Source organism: Gallus gallus, chromosome 1, assembly GCF_016699485.2.
Source record: "Gallus gallus isolate bGalGal1 chromosome 1, bGalGal1.mat.broiler.GRCg7b, whole genome shotgun sequence".
Taxonomy (NCBI): domain Eukaryota; kingdom Metazoa; phylum Chordata; class Aves; order Galliformes; family Phasianidae; genus Gallus; species Gallus gallus.
The window spans coordinates 88,533,384-88,550,311 of NC_052532.1; positions in this window are offsets into that span (position 1 = coordinate 88,533,384).

Sequence of the window (16,928 nt, forward strand, 5' to 3'; positions counted from 1 at the left end):
GAGATGGGGGCAGTTGCAGAGTCTTTCAACGGCCCCAAGGTGATGCCCAAGGAGGTGATCAAGGCACTGTGGCCAGGCACAAGCACATGCAAGGTACCACTTCAGGCAGGACTGGAGTTCTGATCAAGTCAAAATGGTGTCCTTGAGCATTAAAGGAGTTGGAAGTGAGGCAGGTCAAAGAAACTAAAGCTTTTCAATACTCCTAGGTCCTACTTTGCATTAAGTGTAAGAGACTTATACCTGAAAAAGTGACCTATAGATATCTAGGATGTTGTCTTCCTTTACTGTGTACATCTTTCTCCCTCTGCTTTTCCTGTGATGCTGCCTCAATTGCAAATGACTTTGAGAAGGCAACTCCAGAATATGGGTATGGGTGAAAAAGCACATGGAGTAGCTGTGGGCCAGAGATGAATCTTATCATTCCAAGTAACTTCTGCTATATGATAGCTGACGTCTCTGCAGTTTGTCATGAACATAAATGAGCAATTGACGGTGGTGCTGTAGGTCAGTGAGTCACTGGGCCATTGCGCTGTCAGTACTTACTTACTCATACTTGTTTCTTCACTGCTCTCCAGCGTGTGACTGCAACAGCATTTGAGTAAGTAGTTAGTTTCTAGCCTGACTTTTTTTTTTGTGTGTGTGTGTGTGTGTGTGCTTTTTCTGTCATTTTTTTCCCTGTTTACTTTTCAAAAGAAGGATCAAGATAATTTTCCCCATCTGCCCTTCCTTCTTATTTTGTGTGATGACTAACCAAGCAGACTGAATATGGGAAAGAAGACTACAAGAATGCTACAGGACTAATTTGGTTCTAAGAACCAGCACAGTAAGTACTTGTATTGTGTGGGTCAGTGAATAGAAGGTAGTCTTGGCAGGTTGGCAGAGGAATGCTCTTTCTCAGCAAGATTGTGCTTCAGGGGTGGGTATGAGGTGGGGAGGGCTGTTTACTTAATTTTAGGGCTGTGTGTCAGACAGTCCTTCTGTAGGTATAATTAAGCTTCGATCTTGCAGCTAGGGAAAACGGTGCAGCACCTCGGACAGCACCCGCATTCTTAGGCTTTATTGGCACGTGCGGCATTTCTCGGTGCTCTTCCTCTGGCCCCTAAAATTTATCTCCAAACTTCTAAAGCCAGTGATCGATCTAGCACAGAAATCCCTGTCCCAGCCGTTGATCTTCTCAAATTAATGTTTATGTCTTAATTAGAACTGAGAAGCATATTTTTTTATTTGGTGGAATCGGAGAAAAAATGTCAGGAATCATCTAATTTTTCTCACTTTAAAAGCAGAATTTGAAGTCTTTTCTTTTATATGAGAGTTCTCATCCCGTTAATATCAATTAAAAACCTTCCTTAATCACTCTATGAGGATGGAAAAAAATCAGCTCCACATATTAGACATTGCCCAGAGAAGCTGTGGTTGTCTCACCCCTGGAGGCATTCAAGGCCAGGTTGGATGGGGCTCTGGGCTCTGCTCTGGTGGATGGCAGTCCTGCCCACGGCAGTGGGGTTGGAACAAGGTGGTCTTTAAGGTCCCTTCCAACCCAAGCCTATCTATGATTGTATGATTTACTAAGCTGTCAAAACATGTAGGAGCATGACATGGAGATTGTCTTGGTGTCTAAATGCTTCAAGGTGGGCCATAAAAGAAGATAAGTGATCTAATCCTTGTGCTGCCATTGTTTCATTTGTTGTTAAGAAACTCAGCCTTTTGCCCTACTCCTGACTGTGAAGGAATTGGAGTAATCAATAAATTCATGTTCCTTTGCAGAGAGTTGCAGAGTGCTAGAGTATTTGAGTAGCAAAATCTTGCTGGAGAATTTCAGGAATCTCTTTTTCTTACTGAAATGAATAGAATTAAGATATATTTGTAAGTTTGTTTTCAATAGATGAGCTGCTATATGTATCTTCATTTGTAGCACAATCATTTGAATATTGGACTTCCAATGTGCATATAGAAGTAGTAGCTTAAGAGGAGCTGAAGTAGAATTTTTACTGGAATACGTACAGAGCAAGTTAGTGGAAATGGTTCACTGGCTTTTAAATCCAAGCTAATGGCCACTCATGCTTTCATCTAGCTGTTGTTTGTGAACAATGGGAAGTGATTCCTTGTGTTACAAAAAGGATGCAATCTTTGAATGAAATTTTGTAATGAGTCATTCTTTAATATGAACATGCACACATCCTATGAAACACTTAGTGTACCTAGCATTATTTTCTTCCACCTGAACAAATAGTACCAATTTACTCTTGGAAATGTGTAATTTGCTTATATGTAATTTCTCTTTCTCCCCTTCTACCTCACTTTACTACATGACAAGCATTTCTTGATGAAAAGAGGTATTTACTGAAATAAAAATCAGATCAAGAGCATAACTCCTCAAAGAGTAAGACTATGCTGCTGGAGGAAGTTGACAATTGCACAGCTCATTGCTTTAATCTGCTCCGAAGTCAATCAAACCATGAAGCAGAAAGCAAAGGCTTTGATTTCTATTGCTCCCATTCACAAGTATACACAGTGAGTTGGCTCCTATCCTTGAAACTTCTTGGGGTGCCTTTCTCCTGATGATTCAAATCCTGAGAAATAAACTTGCAATGGGAGCACTAAGCACTTTTATGTATTTTGAAATCACAAATTACCTAATCATTGCTCAGATGCAAGATTTCAAGGAAGCAAGATTTTCTGTCCTGAACATTTGACAAGAGAGACCTTCTATGTGTTTCTAGACTTGGCTATTTTTAATCTTTAGAGGAGGCACGTTTTGTTTTCATTAATTTTTGCCCATTGATACAGACAATCTTATCAGTGGGTTTCTGTAGGTTATCAGGGACATGTTCAGATAGAAGGCAATTTTTGAAAAAAATCCTCCTATTAAATGTACTGCCAATGGCTTATCTTTTCATTCTAATATACAGTGCTTACAGGATCTATATACACTCTTTTTTCTTTTAAATTCTTGTAAAGGAAAACTTATTGAGGGGGTTAGTGATCCAAAACTGACTCAAGTCAGCAGAAAGACAGTATTTACTGCTTGACTTTGGGATGTGCATTAGTCTCAACTGCTTTTAAGGAGAGCTGTGAAAAGTTTTTTGTATCAATGTGTTTTATGATAATGAATCTGCTTATTAGAAACCTCACAGAGTAGCCATAGACTTTAGTGACTGAAGTAAATTGTCACATTGATGACTTGACAACTGATTGCCCCAGACTTGAGAAGGGGTAGAATTATCTATCTGTTTTATTCACTCTGATAATAAGCTGAATTTTCTGGACATTAGTGTCAGACATTACTAGACAATTTGAGAGGAAAATCTTGGGTATTTGTGTGTATGTGTGTGTTTCTGTGTGTGTTTGTGTGGTGCTTTTCAAGGAACCAGGTGGGAATGACTGCAGCTCATATGAGCTTCAAAATACATGTATTTCTGTTGTTTGGAACAGACTTTCTGGACTCAGACAGGCAGCCTGCACCAGTGTTGCCCTGTGCATATGATTTTGCCTGTTATGAAGAATCATGAAGAAAATGGTTGAGGTAGGAAGGCATCTCTGGTTATCATTTAGTCAGCTACAGCAGATTGCCCATAAGGATTGTGTTCAGTCAGATTTTCAGCATTTCCAAAGATGAAAGCTCCACAACTTCTCTGGGCAACACGCTCCAAAGTTTGATCATCCTCAGAGTAAAACAAGTTTGACTTCTATTTAAATGTAACTTTCTTTATTTCAGTTTGCAATCATTATATCTTGTTCATAAATCTTGAAAATCTTCCTTAGTTCTGATGCATATGTTGAGGCTGACTTGAAAGATGTTAATTTTTGATGAAAAAAAAAAACAAAAAACAAAAAAAAAAACCAACATCAATTATTGCTACTTACACTCCTAAACTCTTCCTTGATTTCTGATTCTACTTGTTCTTTGGGGCTATAAATTTTGCAACATAAATCTCCTTTGTTTATTTGAAATTTCCTGCCCTGTGTGGAAAACTAAGAGAATTTGTAAAAGACTTTTTACCGGGTATGAGCAGCAGGCATTGAAGGCTTACAAATGAGTTGGTGGTATGTAAGAAATGGCATCTTTGTTAAACTTGTCAAAGTTTCTTCTTTGCCAACATTTTACTACTTGTCCCAAGTTTTTACTCTTTTTTTTTTTTTTTTTTTTTTTTTAGTGTTTATTCCTCTGTGTACTGTATGGTTTGACCTTTGTGTATGCTCATCCATTTTTTCATTTGGACTAGAAGAGACTTTTTTTCTAATCAGCTTTGTGGGATGCACAATTACATTCCACATGTAAAATTACATTTTCTATATGTGGCCATACTATCCAGCGTGGTGTTAGTCAACAACAACAACAAAACAAAAATGGCTCTTTTTGAATTATGTCTACATCTAAGGAAATCTAAGAGGACATCTAGGAAAACTTCAAACTGATACTTGAAAGTGGTCACCTGCCACCTAGGGATGAGGCAAAGATGAAGGCCTTTGTTGCTCTTTTAGGCTCAGTTCTTAATATTAATGATGGATCTTTGGTTACTTGGTAAGAACTATGACTGGAGAAGCAGTGACTTTTCCATTTGAAGTCATAAAAACTGTAATGGACCAGTTTCATCAACTAGTTCACAAGTCCATGGAGCCTGATGAGATTCGCTCTGTAGTACTGAAGGAGTTAGCAGATTCCTCTCAAAATTTTTCAAAGGTTGAAGAAGTCTTGAGAGATCCCTGTTGATGGAAGTTAGCCGAAGTTGTGCTAAGCTATAAGAAGGCCACAAAAGAACACTTGAGGAACTGCAAGTCTCTTAGACTAACCACAGTCCCTGGAAAAGTTATGAAGATTATCCTGAGTGCTACTGAAAGGCATTTAAAGGACAAAGTTTTATCAGACATAGTCAGTATGTGTTCATCAAGAGTTCGTAGATAACTTTGAAGACTGACCAGTCCAGGGAAATTATCTCATTTAAAAACAAGAAAACAAAACAACAAAGAAAAACAAGCCCACAGTTTTAAAAAGTACATAGAAAATTCTACTTCTGTTCCTGAAAGCTCTTGGAAAACCATTCCTCTCATGAAACAGTGTTTTAAGAAAAATTGCTGCTTAGATTTCATCAGTGATTCTGCAAAGTGCTAAATATTTCCATAAATGTGGAGTAGGTTCAGCCCTCATTCTGGAAATTACCTCAATAATCTAAGAGTATATATTAATTGAAAAAAAAAATGCAAAAGCTGGAATGATTGCTTTCTTGATTTTACTTCCTCTAAAATCTTAATTAAAATTTCAGCTATTTAAATTTTAAAAGAATCTAATCTGTTCGTTTGGAGCTGTGTTCATGGTTTTTTTTTTTTTTTTTTTTTTTTTTTTTTTCCAGAATGCTGTTTCTTTTTGCAGAAAAAAAAGAAAAAAAAGAAAAAAGAAAAAAAAAACATAACCAGTAACTTTTTTGGGTGGCTTAACTACCATTTCCCCATCTGTGCTTTGCTTATGCATTCCCTTTGTGAGAAAACTGAAGTCACAGTCCAAATGCCTGGCAACAGAAGGGATGGGCTTGATATTCATATTAGAATTGTAACACAAAGACATCTGTTCTGTCTACCCTTTAAAAGCTATTACTTCCAAAGACTAATATTTGGCTTTTTCAGATGTGGGCTGTTTCTGTTAGATGAGACTTGGGGGGGGGGAGTCTGGGAAAGGACTCAGCTGGTGACCAGAAAAGCAGTGTCTGCAGCCCACAGGCTCCTGCTTTGCAGAAGCCGTGGTGTGAGTGGGCAGAAGTGTTCCTGTCCAGTTCTGGGACCAGGGCATCTCTGGGCTGCTCTTGTAGTTGCTGATGGGTAGGACTGAGTGACTCAGAGCCCACTTCCAAGGACTCTGCCTAGAGACAATTTGATAAAATGCAAAAGCAAAAGCAGGCTGCACCCAGACAGAGCATTTCACCCTGCAACAGGTTCCAATTGATTTTTAGCTACTTGTAGTTTCTGTAGTATTTCTGGTTAGGCAAAGTTGTTTTCAGGAAGTAGATGGAGGCAGGTAAGGGATGGCATGGGGAAGATGGGAAGTACATTTCTCCCAGTTTTCTTCCTCCAGTTATTTTATTTTGTTTTCAAGTGCTAAGACAGCATTAACAGTTACGATGCCAAAGTATTTGTCTAGCTGTGTTTAGCTCCTACTGCCTCTATTCCTTCCCTCCTAACTGCAGCACTGTACATTTCCACCAGCTCCACATGACTTTGTGGCTAAGAATGGGGAGCTGTCAAACTTTGACTGAGCTGTATGTTAATGCACTAGAAGTGGGTGAGGGGAGAGAGAATTACTTCTGTGCGCTGGAGGGTGGGAAACATAAACCATTTCTGTATTGTAAGGCTTGCTTGCAACACTTAGGCAACTATACATACAGCAGTAGGAAAGAAAATGCTGCACAAAAAAAGTTAAAGGCATTCTGCAATGACTATGACTCAACGATCATCTTGACCTGCAGTGTCTGAGCATTTTGGGAATTGAATCATGGATCTATGACTCTTAAATTACAGGACAAACAAACAAACAAAGTTAGACATGAAGGCTGTGCTGTGAGAAGTTGTTGAAAGCCTTGATGTGCGGCTTTTCTCCTTGGAAAAGCAAAACCTCTTCCCCTGTGCACATCCATGCCAGCCTGAGCTGGCATGATAGGTAATTGCCTGAGCCGGAGATGTACCACAGCCTGCCACCTCTGAGACCTTCCTCTGATTCACAGGTTAGCAGTTCCTAACTGAGTTTCTTAGAATTAAGAGCAGGCAATGCAGTGAAGCACTTGGGGTCCAAACAGTCCCTTCCCATTTCAGAGACATGTTGTAATCATTTGCAGCTACTGAGAGAGGCCATTGCTCTCTTGCCAAAGGGAGACTTCAGTTTGTATCCTCTCGAGCATGCAGCAGAAGGACTCACATGTTTCCCATCCAGTACTTTAAAACCTGCCTAGAGCAGGGAAAAAGGACATCATCCATCATTCTCTTCTTTCCTTTCTTCGGTGAACAATGCTCACATTCTCTGTATTGCTTTGTTTTGTGTTACAATCATCAGCATGGAAACAGAGCACTTTATTTGCAAACAGAACTAACTTGTTTGTCGTCATTTTTTTTTTAAAGAAAGACAAAATAATAATCAGTCTAATTAGACAAAAATTGTTTAAGTTAACAACAAAGGTGAAAAATCATTTCTATACCCCTATTTCATATTACCACTGCAGTTGGTGCCAAGCTGTTTTAGTTCAATTTCATTAGCGCCACATGCGATCTTTAGCCATGTTAATCTTGAATTTGATTGCTGATTTTGAGCCTCTTCCGTAATTGGCAAATTCCTTAGGAAAAAGACTATGAGAGTTTGTAGTAAATTGAATTCACATATTTACAGAATTATAGGTGTTGGAAGGGACCTCTGGCAATCATCAAGTCCAAACCTCTGATAAAGCAAGTTCCCTAGAGTAGGTCTCACAGGAAAATGCCCAGGTAGGTTTGGAATATCTCCAGAAAAGGTGGCTCCACCACCTCTCTGGGCAGCCTGTGCCTGTGCTCTGTCACCCTCACAGTAAAGCTATGCAGATGACTTCTGCTAGGACACCCTAACAATGATCTTTGGGGTTATATCTTCTGCAGCATGGTGTGGATCCTGCACTGGGATCAGACATTCATATCAGATCTGTTTAGCTTTCTGTCATTGTTTGTCCTATGCTATGTCCTGCCTTTGCAAAACTGTGAGCTCCACCAATTCAGACTTAAGGATTTACTGAAGATCTTCCTCTCTTTGTCTCCTTACATGGCAAAATGTTCTGGGAAGCCTAGCTATGTTTGGTCATCAAACTACTGCCATTGTATAGGTACCTGTTAGGGGATGTAGAAGGTAAATAACAGAGAGGTTTCACTTCTAGGCAACTTCACTAATAGAAAGGAATACTCCAGCATTATTCTACTTGTTTGGTTTATGATTAATGTATCTTCTTCCTGAGAAATTTCCTATGTATCTAGCTTATGACATCCAATATCAGATATTTAATGAAATAGACCGATGACTATTTAAAGAAAACCAGGCAAATCTAGGACAATTTCCTCTCAGAAGCAGGTTTCTAGCAGCTGGACCTGCACACTTGTATGGGAATTGTTGAATAATGGCCTGAACCTTTGATTGACCACCTGAGGCGAGCACCGAGTCAGCGCAGGAGTACAGGTGAAGGTAATTCACCTGTGTGACCAGAAGGGGTGTAGCCAGACTCCACCTCTCCTAGACCCCATTTAAGGGCTGATCCCTGTTGGGGAAGGATCTCTCTCTCTGGAGATTGTTCCTTGTGGTGCTTTCTTGTGAGTCTACAACACTGGTGAGCACTTTTTCATTTATTTCTGTTTATCTTTTCCAGTGTGCTGATCTTTCCAGCTACACACCCTCGAAAGGCTAGCCTAACTTCTCTGTGTGCTTATTTGTTATACATCTATATGCTCATTGATAACACCTTTCTCTCTCTTTTCTTCAGCAGCTGGTGTAGTTATTTTAGTGAATCTCCTGCTAATTTTCTGTAGTGCAATTGTGATTTGGTTGTTAGGAAGTGCTGTTTAGATGGATGTGACATCTCTGACAGTAGCTTAGGACCAATCTGTTGCAATGAGGTATGAAATACTGCCTAGTCTATTACAATCAAATGATAGGTGCAATGTCTGCAGCCAAAAGTATATACTGATTAATTTTTTTGTTTAACTTCTTTTAGAACCCTCTGCCTCAATTGCTAACCTTCAGATAAGCCACCCCTTGGGAAATCATTGATGACACAGCCACTTGTGTCAAAATTCAGCTGCTTGATCTTTATTGAACTTTATGAGAAAGCATTTAAATGATAATTGAGTTACTAATTAAATGTGGTGCCTGGACTCCTGGTTCAGAATTGCAAGGGAAAACTAAATTATATAATGGGTCCAGGTCTACATCAGACTCTGCTGCTACCTACTTCTATGATTATCTTGGTCAATCTCGTCTTAGACCTGGCTTGACCTGGGTGTCACTAGTATTACGTTTACCAGTTCTAATGGGGGGCAGGAATTGTGTTTTCTGGGGGGGGGGGGGGGGGGGGGGGAGAGGAAGGAAGGGAAGTGTGGGACCTTGTTTTTGTTCCATGCTTACTTATCATTCTCACCGTGCAATTTTGACACTATTAAAACACTATTAAACCATGTCTGCATTTACATGTTCACCTAGTTGTGAAAAATGTGTTCTGGCTACAATCACTATGTTTAGCTTATTATTTCAGGTTCATCTCTATTTCCTTCATTTTTGTTCCTAAGAACACGTTTTCCACTCTGTCCTTCTTTATCACTGTTCATATACATCTCTGGATTTTCACTCTTTCCCTACAGACATACTTATGATATCTGCTAAGTTAGTTATGTCATTAGACCTTATCAAAATGTCTCGAGCTCTTTAGTGAGACACATATAACTCTATTCTCAAATGACAATAAATGACTTTCTCATAGCTTGATTGTGTATTGTTGCTATTCTGCACAGGAACCAGACAAGTGAGAATCAGCTTGGTGCTTTCACAGAGATTTTGGAGAAAGGGAAAAAATTTATCATTGTCAGTGATTTGTGTCCTGTGCAAAGCAGACTTGATCAGTGGGGACTAAGCAACACTTCTGTGCTTAATGTACTTCCAATTTTGCTTCCTCTCTTCTTTTCCCATCCTTTCAGAAACAACAACAACATGCAGCAGATCAACTTCCTTCACCGGGGGAAGTCAGGAAATGCTCCGGGAACAGATGCTAGGGAAGCAGATGGGGCAAGATTTGATTTGGAGCAGTGACAATTCCATAATGTTTTGGTGCAAGCCTGAAATTGCAACTTCTCTGAGTAATCCCTAGCAGAAGGCAAGTCCAGGCCTCACAAGGGTACGCACTTACACTGTGCACGGACAGTGGTAGCTGGCAGCTGGGCTTCTCCAGCACTGTAAGTTGGCTCTGAAGAGGCATTTCCTGTTGGAATGAGGCTTCTTCTGTATTGATGTCGCACAGCAGCCTACATCTCAGGACATTCAAAGAGTTCAGTCCGGCAGGGCTTGTCAGCCAGGCAGTGACATGAACTCTATTTCATACACCCTGAAACACAGACTCCTTTGAGAGCTAAACAAATATCACTTCTCTGGTAAGGGACATTAGCTTCTACTCTGCTTTGAAAAACTTGAATGAGAGGGGTGTGCCTGAGGTCAGCCAAAAAGGCTGGGGCAAAGACAGCAGTGGAATGGAGATGGATGGCCTCCATTGTGGTGTGGAATGATACTGGGTTCTCCTCTACTTCCAAAAGGGCAAAATCATTGTTTCTTTGCTGGGGGGTAGAAGGATATTTAAAGGATATTTAGTGGGTTTGGTTGAGAAATTATAAAATCCTGACTCTCCACAGTGGTTTGTCTGGATAGTTCATAAAAGAGCAGAGAACTTATACTCTAACCTGCCTTGACAAAAAAATTCCCTCAGTGCAGCACTGCGTTCTTTTAGTTGTGCTTTCAAAAACTTCATTGCTGCAACTTGCAAATGTGTACAGTACATGGTATAGAGGAGTCATGAAACTAGTCTAAGCAAGTAAGTCCTTGGAAGCCAATTTAAACTTATTCAATTGAGTAAAATCTCATTTTAGTTTACTCAGTGGAAATGGGTTTTTTAAAACATTTAATAAGGTTAAAGGGAATTTATTTTATTTTCAAAGCATGTGTCCCAAATTTCCTGCTTGAATTCTTCAGAATGCTTTAAAAAAAAAAATCTTTATTATGGCAAACTATAGGGTTAGGGCTGAATAAGTGCTTTTTGGATCATGTATTTATCCTTTCTAGTGATTGATTTTAAAAAAATAAATAAAATTGTGAAGACTGAGAAACCTCTTGCCTTTTATTTCAAAATGTACAGTAGAACAAGGCCGAAATCATTTATATTTTTTGACCAGAGCTTTACCTTGAAATATGTTTTAGATAATGGAATTTCCTGTTCTGAACTTGACTGATTGTTAACATGGAATGTGACTCAAAAACTACTTTCCTTTGCATGATTTATTTAGGATAGAGTCAGTGTTAACGTTAGAACATGCCTGAAGATTCTTGGTCCCATTCTGATGGGAAGGCTTGAAAACAATGCTGTGAGTGGGGTGGGACTGGAAATAAAATTATGCATAAATGTATAGTTAGTGAACTTCTTCACAGAGAACACAGAGATCTTACTTATTAAGTGACTGTCACTTTAGCAGCAGTAGATGAATAAAAATAGACAACTATGTACAGCAGATCTTGGTTTGCTGCATTAATTTTCAGTGTAAAATTTTTCAACTTGCACTTAGAGCCATATAAATGGTACCCAAAGGAAGTGGATAGCTATTTCTCTCATGCTAGTTTCCTGATACTTTTTTTCTGTGTGCCCATCTGCCCTCTCCTTCCCTCTATTCTTGCTAAAAACAAAGCTAAACTAAACAAGAATTCAATCAGATACTTGGCTGAAATGTTTTCCTGTACGAAGTATTTAGACATAAATCTAAGACTTTTATAGGGTACTGTGTGTTGGAATAAAACACTGTCCAGCTATTGCTGCTGCTGGTGGTGTTTGTAATCTGTACTAAACCTCAGGTTTTTTTCATGGTGCAAAGTGGAAAATAAATGCTAAGTGTGTCAGCATGTTTACCAGCTGTCAAACTGTACTGGAATGTGTTGTTAAAGCAGTTTGCTGTAGGAAGCTGCCCTGTCAGCTGGGCCACAGGGTGAGTGCTGCATTTTGCTGTGAAGGACAGCAGGCCAGGCTCTGCTGAGCTGATATGAGCAGAGTAAAGGGATCACTGAGAGTTTGGCAGCCTGCTGCTGTGGTCATAGTCCCTAACATGCACTTGTCACCAGCCAAGTCAGAGCCTGTGAGATGGGAGATCAGTTTGGAAAAGCACATGGGGGGAAATATTACAGTGTTATTACAATATTTAATACTATCATGTCATGCACTGTTGATTGCTCTTGCTCCAAGAAAGACATCAAAGCCCTGGAATATATCTAGAGAAGGGCAAAAGAGCTGTAAGAGGTCTGGAGCACAAGTCTTATGGGAAGCGGCTGAGGGAACTGGGGTTGTTTAGTGTGGAGAACAGGAGGCTAAGGGGAAACCTAATTGATTTCTACAATTGCCTGAAAGGAGATTGTAGCGAGGTGGGGTCAACCTCTCCTCCCACATAATAACTATATCATGAGAGGGAATGGCCTCAAGTTGCACTAGGGGCGGTTCAGGTTGAATATTAGGAAAATTTTCTTCTCAGAAGGAGTGGTAAAGCATTGGCACAGGCTGCCCAGGGAGGTGGTGGAGTCATCCTCCCTGGAGGTGTTCAAGGATTGTGTGGATGTGGCATTGAGGGACATAGTGGGCATGGTGGGGATGGGTTGATGGTTGAACTAGATGATCTTAGTGATCTTCTCCAAGCTTATTGATTCTGTTTCACTACTTAATACAAAATGTCTTAACCCATTGCTTATGGGGAAGGCTGATTTCAGCTGACAGAGCTGATTTGTGCTATTCTGAGGAGCTTGTTCTCATCCTAAAAGGTTGCAGAGGGACAAAGGTGGGTCAGCAGTTGGTTCTTTGGAGAAGAGCAATCATGATTTGTGAATGTTTTCTTACATCAGGCATGCTAGGAGACTGAGATGGTAGCTTAGAGGCAAGAGACAAGGCAAGCAAAATGGAAAGCTCTTGAACACCTTTAAGTCTGTGCTCCCTTGCTCATGCTCTTTTTAATCAGTAGCAACTAAAATTCCAGCACTTTCTCTGTAAATACTTTTTATTGCAAAATGAGTGACCGTCTGCAGATTTGCTGGAAATTTAGTCTTCTGTGATTGCTTTACTCCTGTGCTGGTAGTGGTGTTGGTAGGCAGGAGCAGCCAGACATACTCCTAAATGTGCCACCTGTTCTGCTGCAATCCTTGCCTTGCTGAAGCCACCAGCATCTTCATCTGTAGGATAACTCCCTCGTGTCGGACTTGGCTCCTCTCTTAGAAGTGTAACAGTTTGCTGAGCCATTTGGCTAAGCAGCTCTTGGTAGTATTAGAGAGGCTGACACAGGCGACTGGGGAGCAGACAGATGTGTGTTCAGGTAGCACGGATGTGTGCCCTTTTGTGCGGAGTTATTTCCTACCTTGCACGGGCCTCTGGGGTATGTACTGTGCAGCTGACAAAGCCCTTGAGCATTTAGCATTGCCATAGAAGGTTTAGCAAGGAAAATGTACTAGCCCAATCATAGGCTGAAATGAGATACTGTGGGAGAGGTGACTGTTACAGTCCAGGACTTATTAAAAATCGTTCTGAGACCTGCAAGGTATTGTGCTGTGCTTGTTGGATTTAAGACTGCCAGGCAGCAGTGAAGGTCACTTTGTGCCTTCATCTTTAAAGCAAATTGCTGCTGTTTCTATTAACAAGGGAGCAGTGGTGCTGGCAAACTCCAGGCAAGTTAACCCCTGCATCTTGTGAGGGCCTGGTCTGACGGATTCCCATAGGACATGCATGCGTGTTGAGAGCTGTATACCATGTACGTGTCAAGTGCAATCTGAGATCCCTTGTCATGATGTGTTAGGGCAGCTGTCTGCTATTTGTGTGGCAGTGCACATCTTTGCCAGTAAACTGCTATTACTCTGGGTTGTGCTGTGTCTGCTGTCTGCAGGGTACTGGGAAAGCTGCCAGGGAGAGTGTGACTGCTTGCACTGAGGTGGCTGGGCAGCACCTCTTGTAATCCGTGTTCTGTGCGGTGTATTGATTGGGATTGTGGATAGGCCCTGGGGGATGAACACCAACACCGAGTTCCAGAGCCTGACTTTTTAATCAGCAACAGGTTTAGTAGCTGGGAGCAGCTGGGTAATGTCTGCTTAGGAAAAAAAAAAACCAATTGTACCAGATGAAGCCAAAAACTGTAAGGTGATTATTGTTTTAGCAGCTATACGTAACTAAATGTGGGATACAATTGAGTAGCAGTGGTCATGATAGGTGACTTTCTACCTGCACAATAGAAAGTACCACTTACAGGCATGAATGATGCTGAGTCTGGTCCAGAGGCAAACTTGAAAGAGCATTCATCTGCCATGGATAAGAAGACAGAGAACTGCAGAAGTTATCCCCAAAGTGCTGCCTGCCGCCTTCTTGCTGGCCAGCTCCTTTTGTGGAAAGAGGTAAGAGAATCTATTCATGCAAATGTGAGTGCTTGCAGATTTCTCTTCTGGGGAAAGTGTTCTTTCCTCTCTCTCTCTTTCAGATGTTTAAAATGAGCAAAGCACCACATCAGAGCTGAGAGAAAGGAAAACCAGTCAATGTCACCTTGGTATCTGATGATGAAAGCTATGCTCCCCCTCCCCGGTGCCCTGAGAAGGGCAGCAAGTGAACAGCACTGAGCTCAGAACTGGGAAGGCCATTTGGCTCATCACCTTGCACAGAGCGGGGCCTGCTCATGGGCACTCTGCTCTCATGGCCTGCGTGAGCAGGGGGTGCACCAGATGGCCCAGATGTCCCTTCCAACCCCAACCATGCCATGGGTCTGTGCCTGTCCTTGTGGAACCTGGGAGTGAGCTTTTGCCAGTAGAAAGCAGGCAGCTTAGCTGGTTTTCCTCTGCCGAAAGAGAACTAAGATGTGGCTCTGATTATTCCCTGGGTAGTGACATGCGTGACATATATTTTCTTCTGAAGAACCACAGTGGGCTGCAGCTATTAAGTGGTGGTAATTTACAGAATTCATGGCCAACTTTACCATTCAATTTCTTTCCTTGATTTTAAAGTCTGTGATTTTGTTCTGACTATTCTATTTTAAATGCAGAAAATAATGGAAACTAAGAGGAAAAACTGTTTGTTCTTTACATTCATTCACCATTTTACTGTTTCCATTTTAATGTTCAGAATGTACTAGCTGCTGGCTGGCATTTCCATCATGTTGAAGTGCCTATATTCCTCTCAGGTTTCTAATGAGGCACAAAGTATAGAGAACATAAATGACAGGGAAAGGCTACAGTTTTTTAAGGACCAAAATCATATATATTTTAAAGCACTTGCCTAAGGTTATTGCACAACAAAGCAGGAAATGTCTCTTTCTTCTGCAGTTTACTTGGAAACAAGGACAGAATTACCTCTTCTCCTTGGGTGAAATGTACTCTTTAGTACAAAAGCAAAGACCCAGCTATGCACCGTCCTGTACTGCAGAGTCCATGTGAGTTGTTCTGCACTGATGCTGCGATCAGAGATGATAAACAACATCAATACTTCTAAGTTCTTAATATACATCACACCTTTTTTATGAATTTTGCCACAACTCTAGGGTGATTTTCTGAGATGAGAATTATATTCTCCACCTGCAAATTGTACTTTTGTGAGATACTGTATTTAGGAGAAGTTAGGCAAGATGCTGATGGGGTGAACTGGCACATCGAGACTGCACAGCTGACAAAAGTGATTTCTGACAAGGAGAGATGTAAAGGAAAAATAAAAAAGAACAAAGTTCAGTTCCTGGTGATTTGAACAGACTGGTGAAACTGCAGCTGTCATCAGGAAAATGCTGCTTCTCAAATACAAATGTACAGGGAACAGAGAACACTGACATGAAAATACCAATGAGAGTCAGTCTCTGAATTAAATTGTTAGGTGTAAATAGGCTTTGCTTGAGTCTTGGCAAAGTGCTGGGAACAGGGTTTTTAGCAAGCTTGCATTAAGGTGACATTTAAAGCCGTGTCAAGGACCCATTATAGAAACTTCAGATTTCACAAGTAGTATACATAGCAGGTGTTGTGTATGTATGTGTATACTTGTGTATATGCATATATGAATACATATTTGACAAGACCTCTCTGAGAATCAGTTTGGACAGATGAATGACGAGAAAGGAAATGAAAAGAAATGGCTCATTTTCTATTTGGGGAGCTGAGACTGAGAAGAGGGAAACACAGAATCCTAGAATGCCTTGGGTTGGAAGGGACCTTAAAGATTATCTATTTTCAACCCCCAGCTATGGGCGCAGTTGCCACCATCCAGCCTGGCCCTGAATGCCTCCAGGGATGGAGTATCAGTCTGTAAAAGTCCAGAGTAAGCATGATAGAAACTAGGAAATATATTCTGTCCATTGCCACCGCCTCCTTATCAGGTGTTCTACCAGAAGATGTTGTTAGAAACTTTCAGCAGCAAAAAGTCTGTGCAGTTTTCAGGATTTCTTTAGAGCATGACAGAGTTTCAGTATGATGTTGGAACCAAGACAGACTTTTCATATTGTCTGGGTGCGCAGTTAGTGCACAGATTTGTTCCTCAGGCTCAAACCTCCATTAGGACAACTCACACTGAAGTACTAAAACATAGCAAAATTGAAACTGGGGGAGGTGAAAATGATGGGAGATTTGCTGCTACTTGGAGCGTGAATTAGGCCTTTTCCAAAGCAGTGCTGCAAATGTGATCAAATGTTAAGTACACCAAAAGTGTTGATCACAGTGATAGTGAGCCTCTGTGTTTTGTTGCAGCTCAGGTCTGATATGGGGGAATTCCTGATTGTTTCAGAACTTCAGCAGTTGTCTGCAAACTAGTAACAAAGTGAATTAGTTGAGGTGCTTTTGCTGATTTTCAGGCAGGACAGTTTAATGATAAGAGCTATAGATGTATGTTTTGATATCAAATAGTGCCATTTGACACAGCCTGGTGGGCTTAGTTTATATTTAAGTAATGTCTCAGGCTGTCGTTTCTGAGATAGTTTGATGTCTACCTCTGATGTGAAATGTGTTAATCTAATAAGTGGGTAGAGGAAATGAGTTACTATGGGAACAACGTCCTTCTGTGACTTGCTGCTCCAGCTGGCTGCTCCATAATCAAAGCAGGCAGCAAAATGGAGCAAGGCCACCAGAGAAGATCTTGCATCTCAATCTGAGACAGATCTATTGAGGTAAGGGTTGGTATAGATCTCTGGGAGTTGTACTG